Source organism: Diceros bicornis, chromosome 22 (genome assembly GCF_020826845.1).
Source record: "Diceros bicornis minor isolate mBicDic1 chromosome 22, mDicBic1.mat.cur, whole genome shotgun sequence".
In the NCBI taxonomy this organism is placed as follows: domain Eukaryota; kingdom Metazoa; phylum Chordata; class Mammalia; order Perissodactyla; family Rhinocerotidae; genus Diceros; species Diceros bicornis.
This window is the reverse complement of record NC_080761.1, coordinates 6,528,273-6,546,293: the sequence shown is the minus strand read 5'-3', so window position 1 is coordinate 6,546,293 and position 18,021 is coordinate 6,528,273.

Here is an 18,021-nt window from a genome sequence, read left to right as displayed (position 1 = left end):
TGCCAGAGATGTTGCTTCCAAGAAACTCTTAAGTTTTGTCTTTATAGAAAATGCAATCATCCAATTGTTTTCCTTCTCCATTTGGGCCCCAGGGTGCACAGTGCAAATCTGCCACTTGATTTTTACTGGGCTAAACACTATGGTCTATGTTTCTGTAACAAATTTCTCCTAGATCCTGATCTTCCATTCTGATGCCTCTTTTCCATGATTCTGACTTATCCTTTACATTTTCTCTTTCATTGTATGTATTCACCAACATTACCACAAATCCTCTGCCTAAAATGAGTTGGAGATGACTCATTTTACATATACACACACACATATATTGGAATATGGTTTGTGAGAAAGAGTGGACGAGCGTCAGTTGAATCTGAGACGCCAGTGAGGCGATAGTAAAGTGTGATGAGCTCTGAGCTGGGATCACAACAGGAATGGATGGGGGAACTGTGTGGGTCCTGGGAACGGTCAGCTTTGGCGAGATTCCCCACAACTTAGATGTATGATGTGGGGCAGACCAAGGAATCAAAGGTGATTCATGTCATGGATTAAAGACCAGATGATTAAAAACTAGATTTCTTTGAGAGTGGTGGCAGCCTTAATATAAACAAAAAAAAATAGGAGGAAGAAAAATTTGACATTAGAGAGATGAAGAAAGTTCCAGAAATGTTGAGCCCCAGTTGGACACATGCAGCAGGCAGATGGAAATGGAGGGAAGCCATCACGAGACAGCCAGAACTTGAGACATATCTTTGGAATCAGCTGCATAAAGGTGGTGTGGAGAGTGCAAGGAAGTGGAATTTCCAAAGAGGAGAACATATAGAGGGAAAAAAAGAAGGACTAACCATAGGGCCTTGGACAATGTTTCCTTTATAGGATGAGAGGATTAAGAGGAATCAGAATAGCAGACCCCTACGAGAACTGAAATAATTCTGTTCCAGGAAAGCCTAGAGAGGAGAACGTAATGAGAGAATCTGTAATCATCAATAGAGAAAACCATTGGATTTATTCATTAGAAAATCACTGATAACCTTCAAGAAAACGATTTCAATGGAGTGGTGGGGCTAGAAGCCAATTTTAAGGAGTGAAGAAGTGGATGGATGTTGACAAAGTAAAGGGCGTGGGGGCCAAGCAGTAACTGTCAGATACCACCTGCAGGCCTGGGGGCTTTGACAAATCCAGCCTTTTTGGCCCCACCTCTAGAGGTTCTGGTCAGCAGATCTGGATTTTGTCATGTGGGTGGAGAGGAGAGAATCGTGTGAAGAGTCCTGCACATAGCCATGGTTCAAGGGGAGCTCGGTGTTTGGTTGGTTGGTTGGTTGGTTGGTTGGTTGTGTGCTATGGGGGACGGTATATTCTGTAACTCCTAAGAGTGGGACGTCTTGATTTGGGAAAGAGTCTGGAAGAGCTAAGTCTCAAGTTGGTTTTGAAAGGGTGAAAAACAGGGATTGGGGGGGTGGGGGAAGTGACACAGGAAATGGAGCAGAGCAGGAACAAGCAAGGTGTGTACAACTGACAAACTAGAGCCACGCAGGTGCTTGGGGGAGTGTGCCACGGAATTAAAGACAGTTGGGGGAGAGAGAGAGAAATACTAAAATCTAGACAGAGGGTTTGCAGACGATCCTTCAGATCGGTGATTCTCAAAGTGTGGTCCCCTGATCAGCAGCATCAATATCTCCTAAGGAAAGTCACAAAATGCACATTCTCAGGCCTCTGCCCCAGACCTACAGAATTGGAGATGCTGAAGGTGGGCCCAGTAATCTGCATTTTAATGATTCCTCCAGGTCATGCCGATGCAAGTTTGAAAACCACTGCTTTAGGGAAGGAAGAGCAAGCTAGTCTGTATGTTGTTAAATGTACAAATGACTTAGTGAAAGTGACGTTTAGGAAAAAGTTTTCCAATCAGGTTTGTGGGGATGCAAAAAGAGAAAATGGAGGAAGTTGCAATAATCTCTGTTTAAAGGACTGGAACCGGGTGAAATGATGGAAGAGACACACATGACACCAACAAGAGAGGACTGCGGGATTCTTGTGACAGGAAATGTGGAAGAAGAAGAAAGAAGTCTCTGAACATTCCCATCAGCCTGCCTCGAGCACCCCGGGCAGTGTTATCAGTCAGAAGTATCAGTCATAGGAAGCTGGGAAGGGATGTGTGCTGTGAGGAAATACACTGAGGCTGTGCTCAGACTTCTCTGTTTAGTTTCAAAGTCCAGGGGATGAAGTCGAGAAGGTGTACGCAGGAGGGAACTGGGCATGCAGAAGGGACATAGAGCGGGCCTGGAGCTGTCCACCAGGAGGTGGCAGCTGAAAGAGCTTGAGTCCGTGAGACGCACAGGTAGTCGAGTGGCAAATGTCCTGAAGCCTTATTACACACAAGCCACAGTGAAATAACCAGCATTCTGGATCTGTGGCGGGAGCAGGTTCTGTGTGTGCGTGTGTGCATGTACATGTGTGCATGTGCATGCATGGGTGTGTGTGTGTCTGTGTGTGCAGTGAGTGTGTGTGTGGTGAGTGTAGTGTGTGCATAAGTGTGTGTATGGGTGTGTGTGAGTGTGTGCATGTCTGGTGAAAAGACAAGTGTTCTTCACTCACCTATTCTAACATGCAAACATGATCTCACTTTTGTTAGGATGGAATGCTGTCTATCAAAGACCACCATATCATTTCAACTAATGCTCTACGTTTTTCTCTGTTTGTTTTGAATGGACTTTATTTTTTACAACAGCTTTAGATTTACAAAAAAAATTGAGAAGATAGTAGAGAGAGTTCTTATACACCGCCTCGTCCCATTTCCCCCAATATTAATATCTCACATTTGTATGGTACATTTTTACAATCAGTGAACCAACATGAGTCAATTATTATTAACTGAAGTCTATGGTTTGTTCAGATTCCTTAGTTTTTGCCTAATGTTTTTTTCTGTTCCGGGATCCCGTCCAGGATATATTACATTTACTCGTCATGTCCCCTGTGGCGCCTTTTGACAGTTTCTCCGACTTGCCTTGTTCTGGATGACCTCGACAGTTTTGAGTGGTACTGGTCAAGTATTGTGATGTTTTACTTTTTAATATGTCAAAAATATATTATAACAACTAACACTTGCTGAGCATTTCATGTATGGTATCTCTTTAATGTGCACAGTACATTCTGACTATGTAGTGTTACCACTGTTGTAATTTCACAGGTGGGGAAACTGAGGCTTTCCTCTCTTGCTCATGACACATTTAACAAGAGAATGCAGAAGTTGAGTTGGGGAGATGAGGCTGAGGACAGAAATGTACATTTAAAAACCCATCAATAAATGACTTCCCTGCACTGCTTCCCTCAGTGGCATCCAATCCCCGCCTCCTGCCCCCATGAGGGCCACTGCACTTTTTCTGAAATGGATTTACACCTTTGAAAGTTGGTAGATTGCGTGGTTGCTGATCTCATTCCTTTAGAAGCCTGCTTCTCGCCTCTTCCAAGCAGGTCATTCAAAACACAGGTTGTCACAGTGTGTCACTCCACAAAGACCTGTGAAAACTGTCCCCGTGTAGGATCTGATGGTGACTGCAGAAAGCAGCCGTCTGTGGGCGGCGCCTGCGCCTCCTCTCCCTCCAGCCCAGCCTCTGACCCCACAGTCACAGTTAAGCCAAACGTCTGACCACTTTTTCATCAGCAAGCAGAAAGCAATTCAAAGCCCCGGGCCAAAGCAACCTCTCTGAAAGGATCTTATGAAATCATCTCTCTTTGCAAATCCATAAAAATCGCCTTGGCCTCCTTATCAATAGGGAGGCTTAGGGGGAGAGCAGAAGTCGCTGGATTATGATGTGCTCCTTCTAATGAGATTCCTCTCCTGCTGAGATGCTCCCCGCAGATTTTCCATATTTCAGCCTGGGAAAGGTTTGATGCTTTCCTGTCAGTGCCAAGAGTTAATTGAAAACATTTCAGGATAAATTTGGCTCAGGGGCCAACGCTTCCAGCCCATCATTATTCTTAGCAATAAAAAGAGGAGTAATACAATTATTAATAGGCATGTTGTAACCTCTTAAAGTGGCTGTAGGTTTGGAAACTGTGTCTTCGATATTCTTTCTAAAAGTTCACTTAAAACCCTGAAGTAAGAGACTGGGAACTCAGAAGAAAAACAAGCTTTGCTGCTAAATTATATAGTCTAGCTCTTCCTGTGTGTAGTGGACGCATGGTAGTGGATGATTGCTGTTTTCTCCCCAAAGTTCTATTTTCAAATCTAGCATTGGGTTTTGAGAAATACACACTTATGGATATTAAAAGAAAATGCCTGTAAACATTGGCAAAACAATTTATACAATTATAATTGTGTGAGGTTTTGAGACTGTGCTCGCTGGGGGAACCTACATTTTGGCAACATCTATCAAAACTGAATTAGCTTTAAACTGAAAATACAGCCTATTTTACCCTCTAGCTGCTATTTGACTGTCTCCTAAACTTTATTGAATAACATGGAAAACTAATATTTAGTAGTTGTTATGAATAGGAATTCTTATTTTCTTTACTTTTTAATATGGTTTGGAATGTTAATTCTTTTATTATCACCTTTCCATTATTGTTTGAAAACCTATGATGTAATCTTTTCTTGAAACTTAATCTCTCTGGGGTCCTAGTGGAAATTTTAGGATAACTGAGCAAACCAGGAACACATCTCTGTCCTGGGTGTTGCCTGTTAAAAGGAGCAATTAACATCATCCAACCTTCAAATCTTTCCTTCTTGCTAGGATTCATAGACAAACTGTGCCTGAAGGAATGGGCAAGTCACACAGGGTGTTAGCAGCATTATTTTTCACAGTGATGCTACAGCTTTAAATCTCTAGTTTGGCATTTCAGTCATTCAATCATTGCATCATCGCTTTTTTCTCTAAAAATGAGTAAGAGTTTTACACACATATACAAATTTTAGATGTGTTTTTTTTTTTAATATCACGACATACCCATTTTCTGCATAGGAAAAAACTGAGAGGCATTGTGTAAGGGAGTAAGTGGCAGTAGTGGCTGGAATTCTCATCTGCTCTTGGTTTCTTGTTTGCCTTCCCTCCTAGAGCATAACCTCAATGAGGGCAGGGACTCAGGGACTGCTTTCTTCTCCTGTGCCAGAAGGGTGCTGAACATTTACTGAATAAATGAACGAGTTTTCTGGCTCTTCCTGGATCGCGCGTTTACTTGGGGAAACACCCAATTAAGAGTAATTTTCTACCTCATTAAACTACGATGGTGTGGTTTTTGTGGAGAGAGGTTCTATAATAAGACCGTTTTAACTTAAGATGCATAATAAGTGCTTTGGGGATATTCTCTCAGATGTTAGCTAGAAAGGTTACTGCTTCTATAATGTGATTTCAGGACTCCCCATAAAACTGCGCCAAAAGATGTCTCCACTTCATCCAACGACTTGGCATGAAATCCCCTCATTCCTTCAGCTTGTATCTGTGTTCCTCAAAATGTGATCAATAGAATCTCCAAGACACCTGTTAAAAACGCTCTCATGCCTCACCCCTCAGAGATTCTGGCTCAGTAGGTATAAAAGTAGAGCCCAGGAAGGGCTGCCCAGTGGTACAAGTGGTTAAGTGAGCTCGCTCTGCTGTAGTGGCCCGGGGTTCACTGGTTCGGATCCCGGGTGCGCACCGACTCACCATTTGTCAAGCCATGCTGTGGCGGTGTCCCATATAGAGTAGAGGAAGATGGGCATGGATGTTAACCCAGGGCCAGTCTTCCTCAGCAAAAAAAAGAGGAGGATTGGCAGATGCTAGTTCAGGGCCAATGTTCCTCACACACACACACACAAAAAGCGTAGAGCCCAGGAACTTGTATTTGGAAGAAGCTCCCCAGATAACTCTCATATACATTAAAGTATGGGAAACACTGAATCAAAATTTTGACCCCGCTTAAAATGACTGTGGCCTTAGAAGGAACTGTTGTCATATATTATGTGATATTATTATGTGATATGATATTCACTTTAGGGGGATTGAGATTTCTCTAAAATGAAGCCTAAATAAAGAATACACCAACAGCACCAGAATTCTCAATAAAAGAAATAAAAAATTTAACCCTGTCACTCCTATAGATTCGACTTCTTTTCAAATCCCCTCTATTAGTTTGCTAGAGCTGCCAGAAAAAAGTACCGAAATTGAGTGGCTTAAACAACACAAATTGTCTCGGTTCTGAGAGCTAGGAGTCTGAGATCAAGCTGTCTGCAGGGCTTGTTCCTTCTGAGGGATGTGAGGGAGAATCTGCTCCATGCTTCTCCCCTGGCTTCTGGTGGTTTGCTGGCCATCTCTGCTCTTCCTTGTTTTACAGAAGCATCACTCCAATCTCTGCCTTCATCTTCACATGTGTTCTCCCTGTGTATGTGTGACTGTGTCCAAATTTTCCCTTTTTATAAGGACACTAGTCACATCAATCCATTCCAGTATGACTTCATTGTAATTTCACTAATTACATCTGTAGTGACCCTATTTCCAAGTAAGTTCACAACCTGGGGTACTGGGGGTTAGGACTTCAACATATGAATTTGGGGAGGACACAATTCAACCATAACACCCCCCATGCTGGACAAGTGGGTACCAGGAACACTTGAGCTTTGTGGGCCCATGTCAGGCCCAGGCCAGCTTGTCACCCTCTGCAGGCTGGGTGCACAGAAGTGTCCCTGCCATGGCAGCCACATCAACAGTGGAGTGGATTGTCCAATAGAGTTGCAGCTTGAACTAGTGAGTAACAGGCATCATTGGGGACTGGAGCCAATGAGAGAGGAATTAGGGAGACCAGAGGAGCAAAGGCTGAAGTAGAGCAACTAAGGAGGAGGCTGGAGAAATTGCTGCTACTGGTGACATCTCAAAATTTCACTATCTGAGAGCTTAGGGTCGCCAATGACAAGGGAGATTGGGAAACTTGCCTTGAAATCGTGAGGATTTAGCAAGCATATCATCATTTTCATGTAGTTCCTATCAATATTTATTTGGACGGCTGGGAAGGAGTTGAGAGAACTGTGAATGTCACTGTAGCACCCCTCCTCCCACGCCATCCCTCGACTCTGCTGTTTGTCGCTCACCAGTTGCTGATGACAATGATGACAGTGATAATTATGACATTGTCTCCATAGCATGTAGTGTAGTTCCTGTTACATATGTGGAACTTAATAAATATTGGTTGAATGAATAGCTCAAAGAGCTCAGGCCTCACGGAAGACCAACAGTGTTTGCCTCCTGGGAGAAACATTCTCACTAGTGGCATCACAAGCAAATTAAAGTCTGATGGCTTGCTCAGAATGTGCTTAGTTGACAAAATAATTTATTCCAAAAGATCTAGCTTGGCTCTGAGATGTTTTATATAACCCAAAATGAAAAAGGAATGTTTAAAATGAGACTTAGCAAGGGAGGCTAAATGTTGGAGCCGCACATAAGGGATCCTTACCCTTTATAGCTAATGAAAGCTACCTTTGCCACTCCTTCTCTGTGGGAAATGTTTATATCAGAAGCTGAAGAAGAGAAGTTCTGAGGGCCCAATACCTTTGAGGAGACTCCATCCCTGTGACTGGGGTAGCACGGTTTATGGGTCCAATAATCCTAATAGCACCTCACACTTGAATAGGCCTTGATGGTGCATAGGATGAAGTTCATAGGATGAACTTGTCTGGTCCACATTTTACCCTCTGTCAGAGGCAGAGTTGATACTATATCCGTTTTCCAGTGATAGTAACAGCTGCCGTTCATTGACCATCTGCCTGTGTTCCTGCAATTAAGATACGGAAACTCCATCCCTGGTTCTGTAGGGAATTCTGGGCTTTCTAAAAGAATCCACTCAGTTCTCAGGATATCATTTTGTTTAAATTTATAGAAAATACTGAAAGGTTATGTAAATGTACATAGGTTATTTCAGATGTTATTATGGGTACTTTTTATTCTCTTTTTGATTAACTGTATCTTCTAAATTTCCAACATATATGTATTACTCTGTTATAAGAAAAAGCAAGGTGAAGTTTATTTTTACAAAAAACCAAATGGTATAAATCAACAAAATAAAAGCACATGCAACAACATTATTGTGAAACAAAATAGAATTAAAGGCAAAAATCATTAGAAAGGCAAAGAGTTATGTTTCATACTGTTAATAGATATTTTCTGCCATAAAGATAAAATTGTCATGTACCTAAATGCATTTAACACTATACCTTCAAAATATATATGCAAAACCACATAGAAATAAAAAGAGAAATTGATGAATCCACAGTATGGCAAGAGACTTTAACATATCACTATAGGAAACAACAGAAAAGGAGATATACTGAATTGAGATATTTAAATTGATATACTGCTGTAAAGGAGAACACTAACAAAGTCAGAGATTACACCTCTTTTTTTGTACCTAAAATATATACAAAATTTTGTCATATTAATAGCCATAAATGAAATAGCATTAAGTTGCAAAAAAGCAGAAATTATTAGGCTATATTCATTAATCATTTTGATTGCAATTACAAAATGAGAAATAACACTTAAAAACTTAAAAACATAACCTAGATAATTCTGCAGTTAAAGAGCCAATCAAATTAGAAAGCATGTAACCTTTGGAAATGAATTACAAGAAGACAATAGCACATCAAAGCCTGTAGGATGTGACCTAAAAGTTGCACAGAGGAAAAGTAGTATCCAGAAATCAACTTATTAGAACACGTGAAAAAATGAAAATAAAGAAACTGAGCATTTAGCTCAGGAACCCAGGAAAAGAACAAAGAAAAATAAGGTAGAAGAATGAAATCAATAATGGTAAAACAGAAATTAACAACAGAAAAGACAAGTAATCCTGGCATGAATTTCATAGATGAAACTCAAAACTTGTTTGAAAAGACCAAACATATAAATAAAACTTAAAAAAATGGGGGCACATAAAAGGTTAAGAAAGAATGAAGATATAAACACAGAATTTAGAGATTAAAAATATGAAAGAGAATATTTTTATAAAATGTAATAATATTTTGAAAATATAGATGAAATTCATTTTTTAAATAAAAGTACAAATCACCAACAATAGCTCAAGAAGTAGAATTCCTCAATAGACCAAGAAATAGGAAAAAACTGAAAAGAAATTTTCTTAACTTGATAAGGCATATACTAGAAAAAACCTATACCAAGCATCATAACAGAAACATTAGATGTGTTGCCCCTAGAATCAGCATGCAGGAAGAATGGCTGCCTATTGTCATGCCCTCCTAGTTAACATGGTGCTAGCAATCCTAGTCAGAGCAATATGACATGAAAAGTAATTATGAGGTACAAATATTATAGACATTAGAGAGGAAAAAGTATATCAGTAGTTTTCAAAGAGTGGTATACAGATTCCTAGAGGATCCCCACAACTCTTTCAGGAGTACTGTAAGGTCAAAACTGTTTTCATAATAATCCCAAGGCACTATTTTCTTTTTGCACTGTGTTGACATTTATTTGCAGTGATGGAACAAAAGCAATGGTGAATAAAACTGATAGTAATTTAACACAAAGCCCTGGTGGTCTAGTGGTTAAGATTCAGAGCTCTCACCACCTCAGTCTGGGTTCATTTCCTGGTCAGGGAACCACACCACCTATCTCTCGGTTACCATATCGTGGTGGCTACATGTTGCTGTGATGCTGAAAGCTATGCCACCAGTATTTCAAATACCAGCAGGCTCACCCACGGCGGACAGGTTTCAACAGAGCTTCCAGACTAAAATAGACTAGGAAGAAGGACCTGGCCACCCACTTCCAAAAAAGTTGGCCATGAAAACCCTATGAATAGCAGTGGAGCATTGTCTGATACAGCACCAGAAGGTGAGAGGATGGTGCAAAAAAGAGCAGGCAGGGTTCTGCTCTGCTGTGCACAGGATCTCTAGGAGTCAGAATCAATTCGAGGGCACTAACCACAAAATTTAGCACAAATCAAGAAAATTGTACCAAACTGTACCAGTAGTCATATTCTTCATTGTCATGCATTTATACCAAAAAACTTTGACAGTTTCGCCTAAGACTGACCTTAATGTAGCAATAAAAATTTTATGTAATCTCAACCCTTGAATACACATCTTTTTAATATTCTGTATGATGAAATGAGAAGTACGCACAAGACATTTCTGCCACATAAAATGTTTTTCTCAAGGAGAAACACTTATGTGGTTGTTCGAGTTGTGAACTGAACCAGCCATTTTCCACAGAACACTTTTTGTGTGAAAGAATGACTGAAAGGCAAACTATGTTTATTCAGACCTGGCTATTTCACAAACATTTTACCAGAAATAAACACAATTCAAGGAAAATAATAGGATTTGTTACCAATAATAACACTTTATCTTCCACAAAAAAATGAGAATTTTAGAAAGTTTGTATCTGTACTGTGAGCCTAATATATTTCAAATAATCAGAGAATTTTATGATAAGATTGGTGGTGATATTAACAAATTTTGCTTATTTAATATCATAAAATAAAATGTGTTGATATCTAGATTATCTTCATAACTTAATGACAAATATTTTTCAAAAGATCAATTGATGGTGCTACAAAATCAGGCGTGGATGAAAGATCAGTTAAGATGACAAGACAGAACAATGGATTTTCATATCACTGATTATGAAATGTTTATTGATATGGTTTCAGATTCTGCCTTACAATTAATCTTTAAAAATTTACCACTTGTTGAATGTTATTGCATGTAGAAGAAGAATATCCACAATTATCTGGAAAGACAAATTATTCCTGCCTTTTCTAACTACGTATATCATATTGGAACAGATTAAATGCAGAAGCAAATAATAGAATTCAGCTGCCTTCTCACTAATGTTTTTTGTTTTGGAAAATAGACTTATTTTTCATAAAAATGTATTATTCATTTTAACATGTAATAGGTTTATTATTTTTTAAAACTAATTTTTAAATATTTTAACAATTTAATTTCTAATGTGGTGAATATGAATATACATAACGCACTGTGTAGTAAAGAAGTTAATCTTGCCCAAAAAGAGGTCTAGCCTTTGCCCTCTTGCTTCTAGGAGTTAATGTGTGTTTGTTTGGAGGTCTTGTGCTAACCAGATAGTCAGGATGTGATTTAAGATGGAACTGGTCACACCTTAGTGGGGTCGGGCTACCCTAGAAAGGCCAACAATGTGATTTATGGGTCACATGGTATCAGTGAGACCACCACACAGTTGTCTCAGTGTGGAGACTGAAACCAACCACATGGGCAATCAACCAATCATGCCTGTATAATGGAGCCCCAATAAAAACTCTGAACACTGGCTCAGGCAAGCTTCCCTGGTTGGCAAGAATCGGCATGTATTTTCACACATGTCCTGCCTCTGTGAGGAGAGGACGTGGAAGCTCTGCACTAGATACTTCCCCAGACTCTGCTGTATGAACTTTTTTCCCAACTAATTTTATGCTGTATCCTTTCCCCATGATAAACTGTAATTGTGAATATAATAGCCTTCAGTGAGTTCTGTGAGTCCTTTTAGAGAACTATTTAACCCGAGGATGGTTTGAGGAATCCCCTAAACCTGCAGTTGGTGTCAGAAATCAGAGCAGTCTTAGAAACTGTGCCCCATAACTCTTTGCACCGACATAAACAAAATCTCAATAATTTTTAAGAATATAAAGGCTCCTAAGACCAAAAAGTTCGAGAAAAATTAGTATGTTTTCTATATGTCTAGAAAATCAAACAGAGTCTGCTGCTAATAATTAGAGCCCACAAGAGTTCAGCAAGGTGTTTAGAGACAAGATCAATGTACAAAAACCAATAGTTTCCTATTTAGCAATAATGAATCAGGTAGTGTAATAATAATAATAATAACAATAATAATAATCAAACAGAAACTACAAAGTATCTAGGAATAAATCTAAAAGGAAATAAACAAGACGAATTAAAAAATATATATAACACTTTTAGTAAGACCTGTTCATGGCTCAATATAGCACTTATCTAACTGGAAAAATGGAAAGATTCATTACTACAAAGCTACCGATTGTCTCCATATTGATTGATGAATTACATCCAATCCCATTCAAAGTATCAATAAAAGCTTTTTTAAGAAACTTCACAATTTGATTCTAAAATTCTTCTGGAAGGCAAAAAGTACAGTATTATGTAAAGTGGAATCTTTCAAAGTAGAACAAATGGTCCTACTAGATATTAAATCACATTGCAAGTCTTCCGTAAATAAAATAGTAGAACAGCATTTCAGGTCTTTTCCGGCTTTTTGGTGCTAACATTCTGTAAATTCTGAAAATCAAAGCTCTTACTTCTCTTTCTCCCCGTCATGCCAGCAGAAGATGTGGAAACAGAACCCAGGGAAAACAATTCATTACTATGGAAGAGTGTTTACAAAATGACTTCCATAATTCTCCCCATCCCTGAATGGGTACCCTTTTGCAATTGGACTCTGCCTCTCCTCCTATCAAGGAGAGTCTAGCTCTCCACCTCCCCAACCCCCCCCTCCACCTCCTCCCCAAAGCTGAGCTTGGTCATGTGACTTGCTTTGTCCAATGGGACCTTGGCAAATGTGATGCAAGCAGCCGCTCCAAAAGTGCTTGCACACTGGGGCTTCCCCTCTCTTGCTGCTTTTGGAGTCCAACTGCCATGATAAGAAACCTGAGCTAGCCTGCTACATGTTAGGGACACATGTCCCAGTCGCCCCTGTCACACTAGCCATTGCCAGTCTCGAGAATGAGGCCAGCTGGAACCAACCCTCCCCTACCTGACCCAGAAGCTAACTGTAGCCAAGTGAGTCCAGAAAAGGCCAGCAGAAGAACTGCCCAGCTGAGCTCGGCCCAAATTGCCTATGCACGAAATTGTGAGCAAATAAGTGACAGAAACTTTAAGTTTTGGGGTGGTCTATTATGAACAGAGGCCAAATAATAAAATAACTAATTTTCTACCAGTACCCCAAATATTGGCAGTTTTTTTCTTTTATTCTTTTAAATACTATTGGTTTCAATAGATTGAATTTTGCAAAAAGAGAGAAAAGTCAGGTGAAAATTTAAATGAAATATGAATCTGTTTATTTCTAGAGCTTACTGATGGTTATTTTTAAAATAATATGCAATTTTATGGTTAATTTACGCATTTTCTTCTTCCAGAATATAATAGTACTTTTTCATTTAGGCATCGGTCAGGAATCAGCGCATATTTCAGCTCCTAAAAGTGCCATAACAATTTTTGGCTTAGCTCTTCTATCAGAACTTCACCAGAAGAAGACAACTGTACAATGAACTGAAAAATTACAGGATTTAATGCTTCCCCTCACAAAACACATGAAAAACTCCAGAATGATTAGTCATATATATGAAAACTTATATTTTCCCACACATATCCGTGAGGATGAACACATTTTGAGAAAGGAAAAATAAACCAAATGTTTTATGAACAGGTATAGAGAAGAAGAAGGTGTGGTCATTATTTAATAGAATGTTACAGAACACAAAGGAGCAAGACTCAGGAAAGCAAGTTTCTAGAATAGCCAACACTCCTTGTGGGCAAGGAGGTTCACTTTTTGGTTTGCTGCTGTATCCTAGTGCCTGGCATGTCACTTAGCCCATAATAAGTGCTCAACAAACATTGATTGGAGGAATGAATGGGCGAATGAATGGAGGAATGAATACATGAATGAATGGGTAGATGAATGAATGAATGGAGGAATGAATGGACCACAGAATGAACAAGTGAATGGATGAATGAATGGATGAATAAAAGATCTCTGAAGACCCTTGCTGCTCTAACATTTTTATTTTTTATGATTTATTTTCATCTGTAATATGTTTTTCCAAATAGAACAATTTTATGGTTTTAATTATTTTAGGCTTCAAAAAAATATTACTTCTTCATGAGAATTTGAGGTATACTGAGAAAATGAGCGAAAGGAGGCCACATCCTCTGAAGTGTAGGTAACTGGGGCAGTGATCACAGGTGCTGGACCTACACCCTCCACTTCTCCCTTACAGTTCTGAATATTATTATTTAATAAAAATTTTAATTATAAAAGTAAGGTAACATATATTCATTGATGAAGTCTGGGAAATATACAAACATATAAGGAAGAACATAATTATTACCTGCAATGCCACCACTGCTAACTTTTTGGCACATTTCCTCCTATAGATGATGGGTAGATAAAATCATTTGAATTTGGTCCAATATTTCAAAAGTTCATGGACGACATATTTCTATGTCGATTTAAAACAGTCATGGACTGTTTTTTTAAATCAGGTTTTCTACATTTTGAGAATCAATATGGTATAAAAGATATGATCTGAATCTCTTAACACAAATAGACCTAGACTGTATAGACCAACTTACTGAAGAACCATGGTCAAGTTATTTAAGCATCAGTTCCTTCATCTATAAAATGGTGATAATAACAAAAGTAACATAAAGCTGTTGTGCTGATGAAATGATGTAGTACATATTACATGCTCAGCACTGTGCATGGCACATAATAATCACTCAATAATGTTAATTATCATTATTAAGTATTACTACTATTATTGTAATGGAATGGCATAATCTGGGGAATTTGTATTTTCCTAGAGTTAGTTGTGATTATAATTATGATTACTACTATTGTTATAAGAAGGATATTCTGGTCACTTATATTTTCCTAGAAATCCAGTGAACTCATCTTGCTTTTTAAGATTTACTCTCTTAGGCATTTTCACATTTAGGTATCCATGACCAGAAACTTCATTATTCCTTGCTCCTGCTCTTCCTCAGCCCTCTCTGACCTTCTCATATCCCTTCTGCCCACTGCACTTCTTTCTCTCTGCACTCTCTTTGTGTATGTCACTCACAGAGTTTTAACCGTGACCATGCTACAAGGCTGACTTCTACCCGAGCTTCAGACCTGGAGCTGGTTTCCTGCAGTGCACTGCCAACTGGATGTTCCTTATATCCTCAAACATAATTTGCCCTCCAGCCTTTCTTTCTCTAGGACCAAAGATGACATCGTCAACCAATTTTCTGAGCCAGAAACCCAGCAGTCCTATTGGCCTCCCTCTCTCTGAACACTCTACTTCACCACGTGCAGTGTCTTGAATCTGCCTTCTCCTCCCACCACTGCCACTATTCTAGTTCAGTCCCTGGCCTTTGACCACTGGACCTGGCATCCTAACTGTTCCCCCAGGCCCTGGTCTTCACTCCTTAAAACCATCACGTGCTCTGTTCAAGAAGGTGAACCTCGGGAGATTTCAGCTGGGAGTTCCCAGAGGTTTCCTGTCATGTATGCTATGCAGGGTAAGTCAATGTCTAGCATGACACCCAAGGCTTCTGTGACTGTTATTAACCAGTCTTTCAAGCCCATCCTTGCTACCACCTACGTTATGCTTTGGTGGTAACAAATGGTCACACACATACACACACACACACACACACACACACACACACTATGCCGTTCCATCCCTCCATGCCTTAGGACATGTGGTTCCCTCTGACGGAAATGTCTTCCCCTCCTTTCTCCTTGCTAACTCCCATTCCTGTCTTTACCCTTAGCTTCGGTGTCACCTTCTCCAAGAAGTTTTCTTTAAATCTAACATTGGGCTAAACCATCCAGTCATCCTCCTCTGTGCTCACCTTTTGATGCTGAAAATACCTGTGTGTCTGTCTCCTCATCCTGAAGGCCAGCTTGTCCAGGGACAAGACTGTGTCACACTGGTATGGCTGCACGTACTAGACCCTCAGCAGATGCCTGTGGAACCAAACTGAGCTCATCTTGTTCCCCGCCCCTCCCCTCCCCCTGTTCAGGATTACAGACCTAAGTTTTAGTCATCATAAAAGCTTACCTCAATGTTTGCTACAGAAGGATGCTCCAAATAGGTGTAACTACCTGACAGGTAAGAGGTGACAGAATTAAAACTAAAGGTTAGATGACTGACATTTTCATTAAAGACCTGTCGATGAGAAAGACCTCAAATCTCAATGAACTGTTCTTTATCTTGATGCTTAGTAACATCTGATCAGTAATAAAATATACAATAAGATTTAGTTGTGAGATATTACTCCATTCTGGTATCCAAGAACCCACAAATATCTTATAGAACTTATAAAATTTAAATATAGAAATCAATTTGTAAGACTACATATTGATAACCAGAGAATATGAAAGTGTCTATAAAATCTAGAAACAGATAAGATTATTTCATTTTTCATTACAGATTGAAGATGTCCTTGATGAGATTGTGTGTCTTCACCTGTTTGCAGACTTTAAGATGCACTCCGTTTGCTTAAGGAGAGCATGTCAAAGCTGCTTATAGTATGTATCAACACCACTGAGAGTAACCGAGTCTTTGATCCGTTTTATAAAATTGAATTCGTAGCACTACAAAATCATTAAAATATAGTTTCGACAAATGCCATGTCAAAAAATGTAGACCTTTGATTTTATTGTAGAAGTCAAGCTCCCGAAATGAGGGAAGTCAACGCTCCGTGCATCTCAGCAGCCTTTCTGGCTTCCGCTGCGTGTGTATTACACAGGGTTTGGAGGTAGCCCTCCAAAATATTAGCTGAAAGCTCCCTCGGAAAGCAGATCTTTCCCACATCCTTCCCTGCAGTTCCTCTTTAAGATGTGTCAGCACGGCTGAAAGAATGAAGCGGCTGCACATTGTCTGGCAGTGCTATTATGTGCTTAACATTTCCATGACAAAAGTGCCACTCGACTTCTCCCCGATTAATGCAGCTTGAGGGCTCTTGTCGTCCTTTAATAAAACATTGTTGAAATCATTTATTTAGAGCCCCTGGTTACTAGTGGGAGAATGACCATCTTTGTGCCAAAATATAGTGTATACAGTCCACTATTTTGTAGTAGATCATTCTGTTATTTAAGAAATTGATTAAATGGATGCCTTAGAAGGTATTTATGCTAATAACACATTACTTATGTCATTCAGATAGTCAAGGGTGAACTTTTTCAACTGTCCGGCAGAGGCAATCCCTCAAATAGAATACAGTAACGTCCAGCTTCCCTTAACTCGCAAGGCTGTCAGACTCACTGGAAAGCCAACCCTCCCAGAACAACTCTTGGGCCACAGGCATTTGGAACATGATGCTTCTCAACAAACTTGTTTTGGGTAGCTGGGAGAAACCAGGTCAACTGACAACGTTTCTGATGCTCTTTGGTGTAAGAAGTCAAAAAGCAAATAATGTATGCTTTTCTTTTTATAGGTTCAAAAAGGGATACATGAGGTTATGTTTGAGGACTTCCACTGTTGAACCCAGTAATCTAACAATGCAAAGCCAGAGTTTAAAGCAGAAAGGTTTTCAATGCAGCGTTTGATGCCTCTGAAAGTTCTCATGGCATTTTCCCCCTCTTTTTAGTCTATAGTACACAGCATTGCTGGGATGGAGTTGGGGCACGAACACAGGGACTGTTGAGGAAGGGAACCCACTCCAGGAGGTTTCTCTTGACTCTAAAAGGGAGAGACTACTGGTTCTGAGTGGTTTCTACACTTAACGCGGACCACATTGGGAGAGCCGGAGTGCACCCTGGGTGTGTCAGAGCATGGTGGCCCCTTAAGTTTGCGGCAGTTGGCACTAGGAGCCGCTTCCTTACTTGTAGGGGTCCTGCCCATGCGCAGGGATGTCCTGCTACTTAGTACAAGAATGAGTTCCCTCCAGCCATTTTTCCACTTCACATACGTGTATTGCTTGCGTACATTGCCATATATTGTTGAAGATAAACAGAGACCTTATGTTATGTCCTTTGTGGTCATGTACAAAAGCGTTGCTGTGTGCTTGGGTGAGCAGTGAAGCCTGAACCTCCTTCTATTTACTGTATGGTCACTGTCAGTTCAATGAACTGCCTCCTTGTTCTCCACCATTGTCCCACACTCCCTTAAACATTTGTCATTGAAGTGCCTCCAAAGACAAATAAACTGTCACTGAGAATGCAAACCTGCTAACTGGGGAAATGGGAACGGCCACGAGGACACAGGATTTTACGTGAAATCCAAAAGGAGTAGCTCTCACCCTGGAAGACTTCTGTCAGAAGTGTGGCACTTTTTGAGAATGCC